This window comes from Lonchura striata, chromosome 5 (assembly GCF_050655825.1).
Source record: "Lonchura striata isolate lonStrDom1 chromosome 5, ASM5065582v1, whole genome shotgun sequence".
Taxonomy (NCBI): domain Eukaryota; kingdom Metazoa; phylum Chordata; class Aves; order Passeriformes; family Estrildidae; genus Lonchura; species Lonchura striata.
The window spans coordinates 17367304-17379743 of NC_140707.1; the positions used below are offsets into that span (position 1 = coordinate 17367304).

Genomic DNA, 12440 nt, shown 5'->3' on the forward strand with positions numbered 1-12440 from the left:
TATATTTGTTCTAAATGGTCATTTTCTATTACGTAACTTTTTTATGGCATCTGTCTGGAATATAGAGTTTTCTTTCCAGCAGCATGCATAAGGCAGGTCTATACCAAGCTTTTCACTTTTGCCATTGGATGATTTCTGGTCCCTTGGGATAGCTCTATTATCAGAAAGATCAGTTGTGAAAATCAGCTTATGTAGCCCATCCCAGGGAAAGTAAATACAGCTTCTTTCTTAGGCACTTCAGAATTCTAAATTGTTTGCAACTTTTTCTGGAAAGAATTCTCACTTCCCTCACTGCTGAAATGGGATCACAAAATGGGAAAAAAGTACACCATGAGAAGTAAGTTTGTTAAAATTATTGTTTAAGGAATTATTTGCAAATGCAAAAAAGATGTGAGAAAATTAAGCCCAAGAGTTACCTTCAGAAAATCCTGAGGTCAAACTGCCTTAATGCTACTCCTTGTGTATCTTCACAATGAGAATTTTTAAGCGGATTCCTCCTGCATGGCAGTACACAAGGTTAAAGGTTAACAACTGACCAATTCCTTGGACAAGGTGTTATTCAAAATCAGGTACTTAAGACATTTGCTAGAGGACTTAGCTATTATGGCTGTTTGGAATCAGTGCATTTTCCAGCAGGGAAAGTATTTAGGAGAACAAAAAGAGTGTGGGGACAGGGAATTTCAGAAAGCCTGTCACCACATGAACTAAAAACCACCATTAGAAGCCGAGTTCTCTTAAGAAAAATCTGACCTATCCAAATAGGTTGTGTGGAAATCGTGGTCACCAGAAAGAGATGAGAGCATTCTCCTCAAATACTTAAGCTTGGCTCTATTTAAGCTCTGTTTTCAATGTATACATGAGTTTTCTCTTCCCATGTTGCTTTCCTTTGATGTAGCTATGCCCCTCAAGATCTCACATCTTTTTTTTTAAGAGCTTGTAAAGCAAGCGGTAATTTTACAGTCAGGTCTGAATCAAAGGGAAAAGCTGTTGGAGGTTTCTGATCTTGCAATATTCCGTGTAATATCTCACTAGGGATTGGAGTTTACTTGATGGAAACCTGAAATAATAAAAAATCTTGAAGTTATATTGTCCTCTTTCGAAGAAGAGTTTATAATGTAGGTGTCCAGAGATATTCTAATTGTTTAAGCAATGAGTACAGCTGCTGGATCTCCTTTTGATCTGAGTTGCAAGGTTTCTTCTCTAATTTTTGGGGTTTTGTACCTGGATCTTTTGGGATGTTGAGAGGTTGGCTGTTATGGACAACACAGCTGTTTCCTTTGTTGGATATTAAAAAGTCCACAGTGGTTTTGAATGGGGTTTAGGGAAGAATGTACTTCCACAGCTTTAAAGGACCAGTACAGCTTTGTGCATGCGTAAAACTGAATATACTTTTAGAACTACGTTTACAAAAATGTCACTATTGGATTCCACAGCTGTCATGAGGGGAGAGATGTTCATTCCAGCTTGCACTAAAGCACTGGTTTGATTCAGGACATTAAACAGCTGCTCTGCTGCTGCTGCAATGTGGCTTTTCCATGGCAGATCTGTGCTACAGCCTCATGGTGTGCAAACCAGCTTCTAGCCATAAGGCAGTTGTGATGTTTAAATCAAAGGCATCATGCTTGTAAGGAAGAATAGGAAGTGTTATATTTAGATGTATTTTGGAGAAAGAAATACTGGATAGCAATGCAACACGTATATTTTGAAGAGCTGAATTTAGAAATGGGTTCTTCGGAGTGCTCGCTTTAACACACACATTCATATTCAGAAGATTTCTGAAACCCCAGTCATAACAGCTATTTCTCTATAAAGAATATAAGAAGACTTGAGCTGAAAGTAAGATTCAAAGACTAAGCAAACAATGAAAGCCTTCTATAGTTTTCAAAATATTTTTTTCTTTTAATCTCAGGTTCTTCTCATTGTGGAAATAAATTTCTCAATGCACATTTCAATAAGATTCTTTCAACCTGTTTATCTCTTCTGACTGTGATATGAAAAAAGTTATTAGAATGCTAGTCTTAGAGATGATGTATAGGAGCTGGTATTGTTTCACTGGATATTAGCAGTAGCCTTTGCTTCCATCCAATCTTAAAATGCATTTTGAAAAGAGTAATAACAAAAAATAGAATGATTGATTAAAAGAATGTATTCATGGGAGCACATGAAATGATGTTTAGCTTAATTTGCTTAAAAATACTTTGCAGAACAAGATATTTAAACAAACAAACAAAAAAAAGACAAAGCAGAAATGTAATCCATCCAAAGTCATAGATGGATAGATTTATCTCAAATCAGTGCTGAGGGCAGGAACAATAGTTGTATTTTATGATCTGTACCTTAATTCCTCGTCTAAACAGTTATTAACTGTGCTGAATGAGATGAGTGTGCCCAGCCTAACCAAACACAGCAGAATAAGTAGGGGGAATGCATGTGGAGAAAAGAAAAGAGCCTTCATCTAACAAGGATAAATGTTTTTAACCTATGAAATAGGACCCAGGTCCAGCTCCCCAAACTGACTTGTAATTTGGTTGAGATTTATCTTGCTTTTCTATAGAATGATTTCTAAAGAACAACCATCTGTAGGATGAGGAATTAGAAGCAAAGTTTTTAAATCTGTTTTTACTAGTTGAGTTATGAAGATAATTTCATGGGAATTGAGGTTGCAAGATTGGGTTAACCAGAATTTCTTACAAAATGTAGGTAAGACTGTAAAAGACCTGTTTTTCATCTGTTGTAGTGGATGAATGCTCCTAGGTTGATGGTTTTGCTGTTGACTCCAAAGACTAACACGTGGGAATAATTTTTGCTCAAGTGCTACTATTCCAGCTTAACTGGGGTTTTAGCTAAAGCACTTGAATTACAGCAATTGTGATGACTTAGAGGAGAAGAGCTCACTCCATGAAAAAGCAGGATTGGACCACTTTTATTTGTCATGGAACATATTTCCTTTTCCAATGAGACAGCAAGCTGTGGGGTTGGAGAGTGTGGCAGGAGAAGGGGATGGTGAAATGTGGATTTGCAAAGGGAGTGATACCTCCCACTGCCAGCTGCAGGGAAGAGGGAGGTAGCACATTCAGCACCCAAATGTGTAAGTTTATATGGGTGTGAATCATCTAAACACTTATTCCACTGATGGAATGGATGCCTTCCCAGATGAACTCCTCCTTGATTTTGTGTATTTATTGTCATGCATAAGTAAGGCAGAAACAATTTCCTATTTGTAGAAGACAAATAACAAAAACCAAGAGTTATGTCACTGTTTTCATCCGAGTGGGACTTGGATATCACTTCCTCCAGGAGAAATCTCTGGGGTTTTAATTGTGTGACTATCCAAGATTCAGGATTTATCCCTCCTTCAGATTACCCATGCAGCCATATATTTATGTTTCTAGAGTGAGCAGGAAGATGTGGTCTGTGCTATCCCAGCTCTGTCAGGGCAGTTTTGTCCTCACCTCACTGACATATCTGTTGTTCTAAGGCACAGAAAGTGGCCTTTTCTTACTCTGTCACTTCAATTTGAGCAACACACAAGAAGCAGCCCCACATCCACCTCGCAGGGATGGTTTAGACATTATTATAGCTGTGGAGGTAACACACCCACTAAATATCAAAACCAGGCAGATTGGAAATTTTATTTGCCCTACAGGTGCTTCCATGACCTCTTCTAAACTCCCACTGGTGTTTTAAAGGGCTTAAATACCTTAGAAATTTGAGTAAGAGACCAGATCCTACTCCTTTGGACATTGGCATCAAAAGACTTGTGAGAAGAAAAGGGAGACATTGTTTGTGGAGCCAGGGCTAAATCCTGAAATGGCTGGGCCAGATTCTACCCAACCTGTGCAAGTTCTGCCTCTGCAGTCTGGTGATGACGTGCTCCATCAGTCTGGGCTTTCCTCTGAGCCCTCTCCAGCCCTCAGCATTTTGGCTTTGCACTGAGAATGAAGTTATTTCCAATTGTGCTTATTAGCAAGGCCATAATAAAACATTTATTTCAGACTATCCTTATGAGAAAGTGCCTTAATTTTTTTATTAAAGAAGTGAAGGTAATAAAGCAAAATCAGTTTTCACCAGTTGGGTCCGGCAGGTATTTTGCCTATTTTTTCCATTGTTTTACACATTATGAGAGCTATTAAATCAAGTCAGGGATTTTTTTTTCCTCATTCAGCTCCCTGACACAGCTACTAAAATTATGTATTCTTTACTGCTTTCTAAGAAGATTACTAAGCCAGCTGACCCAAACAGTAGTGGCACCAATTAGACATCATTCAAAATTAATAACCACTACGATGATAACAAATCAAAAGATTGATTCTTCTGATGGGAGAATCATTTTAATTAATTTAATCCTTGTTGAAAGATCAGCTGTGCACAGTCCTGCTCACTAGTGGGGCCCATTTGTCCCTGTCTGTCCCCGTCACCTAAAGCCAGTGAATATGATCAGTAGCCAGCACTTAGGGAACAATAAGAAACAGATTGTACTGTCAGGCTTCATTAAAGATCATCATTAGTATTCCAATTTGGAAACAGTCAATCTATCCTAACCTTTTACCAATTCTTTTCAGCTGCTTTTGTGAAGTTTGGTTCAGCTGCTAAACGTAAAAAACGCTGCGGAGGCTTTTTGAAAACAACAAGTTGGGTCTGGCTGATGCCTGGCAGACAGAGCTTAGGGACAAAGCTCGGGGGAAATGCGGGTTATGCAACCGGGCTCTGGATGATATCATATGCAGCTGCTTATCATCTGAGCATTTATGGGCAATGAAACTTCCTTAAACTCGATGAATGGCAATGAAATGGATATGGCACTTTCTTTCATCCCACTGCTGAGGGGTTTTGTGGTCCCAGGGGTGTTGGTGCAGAGCTGGCTGGCCGGGCTCTCTCCTCTGCTCCTCTCGCTGCTGGGGGCTTTTGGAGCATGGTGATCAGGGAGATGGAATTTCTGACTTGTTTGCAGTTCACTTTATCTTTTCTACCGAGGTCAGATTGCTTTGTTTGTTTGTTCTTCGTTCTGGTGGCTGGAAATAATGATGGAGAAATGGATTATAGGATTTGGAGGCATATTTCTGGACGGTCATCCCTTTATCTCAGCCATGTCCTGTGGCTGTGCAGGAGATGCAGCTAGAATTTTAGTTTTCCAAACAGTTTTTCTGCCATGCTATGATCTCATTCTTTTCGTATTCTTGACACTTATGATTTGCTAACCTTCCCAGTTGTCCAACCATCTTCCTGAAGATATTTCAGGAATGCTCTGCCTGAAATACTAAAAGTAATGTACAACTCTATAATTTTGAATAATCTCCTTCTAAGACTGCTTTTTTTTTAAAAAAAAGAGGCAACTTTGATTTTTTTCTGATGTGTTTTTGTGTATCAGAAGGGATTCAACAGAGATTGCAAATGAAATCAGAATTAGGCCAGTAAAATAGAGAGAAACATTAGATTTAACAATTCTTCCCACAGAAAAAAAAAGGAACAGTTCACTCTCCAAATTTGATTATGAATTAAAAATGTTATTGTTACTGTAACAGAATGACCAAGAAAATCCCAACCAAAAGTACAAAGTACTTTTCAGCTGCTTTTTTGTAGTTTGGTTCAGCTGCTCTCCGTAAAAGCTCAAACACTTACCTATAATTTAGTACTACTCTATCTTCTGAATGCTTTGTACCATTCAATAAGCCTCCTGGAAACAATTATTTGCAATAACTGGTTGCTCATTGCATACATATGAAGATTTCTGCTATTTGAATGCATGAATAGGTGGAGCTTTCTATAATAAAAATAGTCATAATAAATGTAGGTACTTCATAAGGATGATCCTGCCCAAAATCCACTTTTCAAATGTTTTCCAAAACTAAGCCAGTACAGCAAAAACATATTTTCACCCCAGAGAAACAGAAAATCCCTTAGTAGAGAATTGCAGCTGAAGCCAATGTTAATGAAGATTCTCCGTGAACTTGATAACATTTTCTTTAGTTTTATGCTTGCTATCTGGAAAAAAAACAAAAAACAACAAACAACAAACAAAAAACCCAACTAAAAACAAACAAACAAAAAACCCCACAAAACAAAAAACCCAAACCAAAACAAAGAACAATTCAGACCTCATTATTTTCTCTGAGGAAATAAAAAACCCAATTTGCTGAAAACAATACAATTCTGCTGTAACTGAATTTCAAATGGTTTAGTGAATGCTTTTTGCTCTGTAGAAGCTCTTGTACAGTTTTTCACTTCGACAAGATGGTTTTAATCCAAGGTCAAAGCCAATTATAGGTTTTATAGATTAGAATTTATTTATTGCAATGTTATTGGCTATGTAAGTGACTACACAGATAATATTATTTTTCAACATATATTACAGTGGTGAATAACATGAATATTGATAGGAATGTAAATTAAAATTTCTGGCATCTCACTGAAGAATATCAGTCTTTCAAATGACTTATATTCTGGGAGTCCTTTCATTCTAAAATTGATTTATAATTTTCCAGTGACTGCTTTGATTATTTTGCCAGTTTTGCCCATGACAAGCCTGTTAAAAAAGGAAAGTCAGAGGAAGCTGTTCCATATTTTTATATCAGTGCAACTGAGTTCCAAAGTATTGGCTTGTTAAATGCTTTCAGTTGTTTCTTAATGTATCTCTTTTTGAAGTCAATCTCCTCAATTTCACTCATCTTTTCCTTTTTTTTTTTCCCCTGACGTTAATGATTTTGCTGTGATTTTTTTTCTTTTACCACTTGATTTTTAGCCTTTTTTTTTTCCTTTTTTATGTCACAAACATCTTTATTGGAAAGGAATCCTTTCAGAAGAAGGTACATGCAGTGTGTTATTATCTCAATATTTTCAACTTGTGTTTTTTTTTTTTTTTTAATGGATTTAGCTTTTTTTGAAAGACTTTTTGAGAAAGGAGCCCTTGTGAAAGGCTCTCAGGGTGCTGTGACTCCCTTGAACTCGATGGAAGTTGGTCTCAGGTTATGGCCTTGGGTTTACACCAGTCCAAATCAAAGGTGTTGTTCTTAAGAGCAGTGCTGTCCCCACCTCCCTCCCCCCCTGCCCTGAGCAGCACCATCCCACCTCTCCTCTTTACTAGGCTGACACCAACCTGGCTGATCCATTCTTTGCACATGCAGTTTTCAAAAGAATTAGGTTTGCATTCATATGGGAGTGTGTTAGTGCAGTAGGAATGTGAAACCACAAAGAGAAGCAGGGTGCCTCCTCTCTTGTCAGAAGCTATTATTATTATTATTGTTGTTGTTGTTGTTGTTGTTGTTGTTGTTATCATCATCACCATCATCATCATCATTATTATCATTATTATCATTATTATCATTATTATTACTATTTACAAGGTGTTTGTAAAGGTGATAATCTCCTTAGATAGTACCAGTAAGTCTTGTACTATTTTTTTACCCTCCCTAAAATGTTAACTAGAAATGTTCATAAAATAACAGCTTAAACTAATGGTTGCAGATACAGTCAATGATTTCTACAATTTCTTTATAACTCCAAGGAACAAAATCACCTACCACAAGGATAAAAGAGAAAAAGGCCACAAATGGATGACCTACAGAACTGCTATTTCCCAGTTAAGAACTACTCCAGCACCAAATCTTCTCCGCTGATGTGGCTGCAGAAGATTCTGTGGGATCCTGTGTGTGCATGGAATGTTATCCTGCTGGTAAAACACCACGTGGCTGTGTGTTCTCAGGGGTTCTCAGCCCTGTGGTTTGTGATGGGATCCACACCTGATGTTCTGCAAAAGGTAAGAGCCTGGTTAAAGTCAGCATCTTGCCAACTACAGACTTCTGTTCCAAAGAGCTGTCTTTGCTTCAATGTGTTGGTGGGGGGGGGAGGAAGTGTGTAAAAAACCAAATTATTGCACAAAACAGGGCACTCTTTACTGCACCAAAGTACTCATTGACTTCAGTGATTAATTTGTTTTGGTGGTGTTAGTAATTTACTTGGCAAAATGCCTTTGCACTATGGAATCTGGTTGGGAGAACCACTATGAAATGAATACAGTGAAAGAAACAGAATGTGGCAGTGGAAATCCATTTCACAGAGGAAATTCAAATGAAGTGGCTGTGTTAGCAGGTAATTTTTTAGATATCATTTACCTATTTCCCATGTTTTCAAACCATGCAGCTACTGTTTATACTGCAAGTAGTTTCTGAGCTGTTCTTAGAGGTGTAGCTGACTTGACATTTTTGATGCCTTTGAGTCCAGCAAAGTTTGTTTATGTGTGGTACAGATAAATGCAACAGCAACATCGTTTATTTTATTTTAATCTTAAACCCTGTCTCAAACTTCCCCGTTTTCCTCCTCTCCTCCTCCCTTTCTTTCCCTTCCCACCTTTTCTCCTCCTTCCCCCCTTCTTTTCCTTCCCCCCCACCCTCCACCCCTCATCCTTTCTTTGGCAGTACAGATTTGCTGCTCATGTAAATAGGGAAGAGATTTTATTTTTAATAGTCGAGCTACTGGTGGGTTGCCAAGTGTAGTTATGGAAGAAAAGATTAGAAACTTTTTTCACTGGAACTGGAGGCTTTACATAGACTTGGGCTGAGCTTTGCTTGAGACCATCTGATGCTCCAGAGATGTTTGAATCCAAACTGGAATTGCACTGCCCTCCTGCGTTCACAGCGGAAAAGTGAAAATGTGTCACAAAATGTTTCGTGACGCGTCCCCGGGACAGAGGAAGCGCCTCGTTTAAATGCCATGAAGGAGGAACAAAAAGAACACAATTATTCCATTGCCCGCCTACTTAGAAGAGCACAGAACTGAACTTATTTTGGCTACTCAGTGCAGATTTTGCTCTCAGGTTCACCCAGAACATACAGAAAAAGTGGATAGTCCAAACAATTTGGAGTGTTTTTTCCAACTATGCATTACTTGCCTAAACATTGTGGAATTTTTGCAGGATGCTCTGCTTTTACAGGCAGCCAGTTCAGGCTGCAGTGAAGTCTTGTGCAAAGACTTCAGCAGTTCTGAAGAGACCACCTTGTAAAGCCATCAATGACAACACAGCCACCACTAAAAAGCTCCTAAAACAGATGGAGGTTGCCCAGTTGTTTCCTATCATCTCCCCACATGCTGGGTTAGGCAACTCATCAATTTCTGCAAAGCAGAAAGGAAGGGTGATGCTGTTGAGGGAGGGATGGACGAAAAGATTCACACGGTTCAGAAGGCAAAAGAAGAATAGGATCTCCAAGATGAAATAGGATTGCTCTCCAAGTGAAAACCTTTCACACCACTGGTACACTATGAATAGCACACTGTGCACTGTGGTAGAGCATATCTATAAACAACATGAACAGAAAGAAAGATAATTGTGGTAGGTACATTTCTCTCCCTCTCAGGATTTTTTCACAGAGGAGCACAAAGAGAAAGAAAGAGAAAACAATTTCTATTTCTGCTCCTTGTTTTTCCCATGTGGAATGTGTTTGGAGAATTGTTTACCTGGGGTGAGTGCTTGGTTGGGTTCTGGTAAGGATTGTTTGAGCCTGATGGCCAATCCAACACACCTGGGGCTGGGCTCTGGAGAGGGTCAGGAGTTGTGAGTTACATATAGTAGTTAGAAAAAGTAGATTTGTAGTTTTAGGATCTCCTTGAAATAGTATATGAATGTATTATAGTATAGTTATAATAATTCAGCTTTCTGAACTGGAGTCAGACATCGTCATTTCTTCCCACTGGCTTCACCTGCATTTACAACAGATAATAATTGTTTTCATTCCTTCTCCTAACTTTCCCAGGCTTGGCCTGGGAGAATTCTCTCTCTTTTCTCTCTGTCTAAACTGAGAACATCCACAGAAGGGCTGGTGACAGAGCCAGGATGTACAACACAAAGATAGATGTGCACGCAGCCATGAGCTGCTGGAGCTGGCAGCCGCAGCCCCCAGAGTTGAGCCCAGACACTCCAGCAGCACTGGCTGTGTCCAGGGGACAGCCTGCAGCCTGGCATATGCACTGCCGGGTGGCACAGTGTGTCCCTAGGTCATGGTGGGTGGGTGGGGGTGTTCCAGCAGCCCCTCACAGAATCACAGAATGGTTTGTGCTGGAAAGGACCTTTGGGACATCAGCTAGTCCAACCCTTTTCACTACACCAGCTTGCTCCAAGCCCCATCCAAGCTGGTGTTGAGTGTTTCCAGGGATGTTTCTGGGCAAACTGTCCCAGTGTTTTACTACCTTTATCATAAAAAAACTGTTCTCCTTATATCCCTTTTTCTTTAAAACCATTTCCCTTCCCCTCCCTCATCCTGCTTGCAGGTTCCTTGAGAGGTGATACATGTGAATGGTCCTGGCCCCCACAGCAGCATGGCACCTCCATCCAACAGCTATGCTGGAAATGAAATGCTCCTGAGCATTAGGAAAACAGGCTTTAGAGCAATCTTCTAATGAAAGCCTAGGAATAAGAAGAAAAGCTCATTTTAAAATGAGCCAGTGTGCTTAACAGGAACCAGAGTGGCCTGCAAGAGCAATTAGGTAGAATGGGAAAATCTGTGCAAATACATAGAAACTTGCACTGGCACAGGCTGCCCAGGGAAGCTGTGGCTGCCCCATCCCTGGAAGTGTCCAATGCCAGCCTGTCCAGGACCTTGAGCAATCTGGCCTAGAGAAAGGTATCCCTGCCCATGTCAGGGATTGGAATGAGTGTTAAGGTCCCTCCCAACCCAAAACATTCTGTGATTCTGTGAAAGGTGTTGCTTGTTAGAGGGTGCTTTATGCAAATCAGGAGTTATACAAATCAGAGGTCCCCTGTAGGGTTACATATTTTCTCATTTAAAGACCTTACACCACATATTGGGTAAAGCCTTCCTCTCTCTATTATGCTGCTATATTTTGGTAATGTCTCTTCAAAATGAGTTGGTTCTTTAAGAGCAAGGAGTGACACCTGCACCAAACAGAACATAAACAAAGTATGCAGGCAAGGAAAGCAGGAAACAGGAGACCAAACACAACTTTATCCACTGTGGCTGATAAGATATAATCAGGGCAGCTCCTGAGGAGGACAGATTTGGGATAACATAGCAAAGTATTAGTTCAGTCGGGTTGCATCAGCTTTACTGTAATGGTAACATAAAAGTGGCAATTGACATTTTTTTAAGTTTTTTGAAGACAGATTCATTTTTTTCTGTCACAGATTTCTTCTGGGGAACAAAAGTGAAAATAATATTGATAAAAAAATATTTTTTTTCTTGTCAGGTATTTCTGCAAATGGAAGCTGGAAGTCAAAATAAACTGAGACTCAACCTAAATTTTACTGAACTGAAGTTATCATCACTGGCCAGAAATAAAGGATTTGGACAGGAAACTGCAGTAAATACTTACTTGCGTGAGTATTGATTTTAGTATTGTTTCCTGTTAATTCCTATTGTTAAAAATGCAAAATTGAAGAAATTCTTCAACATTTGTGACTGTTTTATCACTGGCAGATGCAAAAGGGTCATGCACATTAGCTAAAGAGAGTAATACAGAGTTGGTGCTTTATTTAAGTTGGCAGAAAGTTACATATTCCATTTAAAATGTCTGAGATTTAACAGGTCAGCTTCTTTTGAAAATTATGAGTAGGTGTTTTGGGGGTTTTTGTTATTATGTTCCACTGTTTTGATGAGTATTTTTGATAGGATAGATATATGTTCTGACAGAAGAAGCTGCTGAAAGAAAAGTTTGAGAAGAGCTTGTAAAAGACCTGAGCTTATATGGAAGAATCATTTGAAACAATTACTCAACAGCCAAATTTAGAGCTATTTTAACATTACTCTCCAAGTAGATACGCTCACAGTAATTGTGCAGACTTTTGGAAGTCACTGATCTGAAGTGTTTCCTCTGAGACTTTACATCTGCAGTCTGTTTCAGAGCTAGGACCCTGCTCTCAAGGTTGATGACTTAGGAAATCTATGTTTTGTTTCAATAGACTTCCCAGAGGATTTTATCAGCTGAAATAATTTTTCCCCTTCTACTTAAAACACAGCTTGGGTCTGTTAAGTCCCTGCACAAAGAGCGTAAAATGTGTGTCAGTTCATTTTTTTACTTTTAGTTAACTCCTTCAGTGTCAACAAGGACTTTTCCTAGAGTTAACTACCTTATACTGAAGAGTCAAGATCACCCATTTCAAGGCTTGTTTCAGGCAGGGTATGTGCAACATATCTGAGACATCAGCTTGCCCACAGCCCTTCCTTCCTTGTTGCTGCAGAGGGAGAACACCTACAGGAACAATTCAGCAGGAGTAAGAAGAGTAAAACCCAGACTAAACCCAGACTTGCAGAACCAGTTCACCAAGTCAGCATTGTGTTTGGTTAGGCTGGGCACACTCATCTTATTCAGCACAGTTAATAACTGTTTAGACGAGGAATTAAACATTGTGTCCCTGGGTGCTTCAGAGGTTCAGTGTGTGCCCATCAGCACTGCCTGTCTGCCCTAACCCTGAATTATCCTGCACCACCTAAGTG

The 12440-nt window shown here is 39.4% G+C and overlaps 1 long non-coding RNA gene across 6 annotated transcripts in view; it reads left to right on the plus strand.

The window, feature by feature from the left end:
* LOC146767259 (uncharacterized) overlaps positions 1 to 12440 on the plus strand; it is an 81952-nt gene that overhangs the window by 59518 nt on the left and 9994 nt on the right. For all 6 annotated transcript variants that reach the window (XR_014955493.1, XR_014955491.1, XR_014955494.1 and 3 more), the window contains 2 exons: positions 7502 to 7753; positions 11194 to 11323. This is a non-coding gene — a long non-coding RNA (uncharacterized LOC146767259). The remainder of the gene's footprint in view (positions 1 to 7501; positions 7754 to 11193; positions 11324 to 12440) is intronic.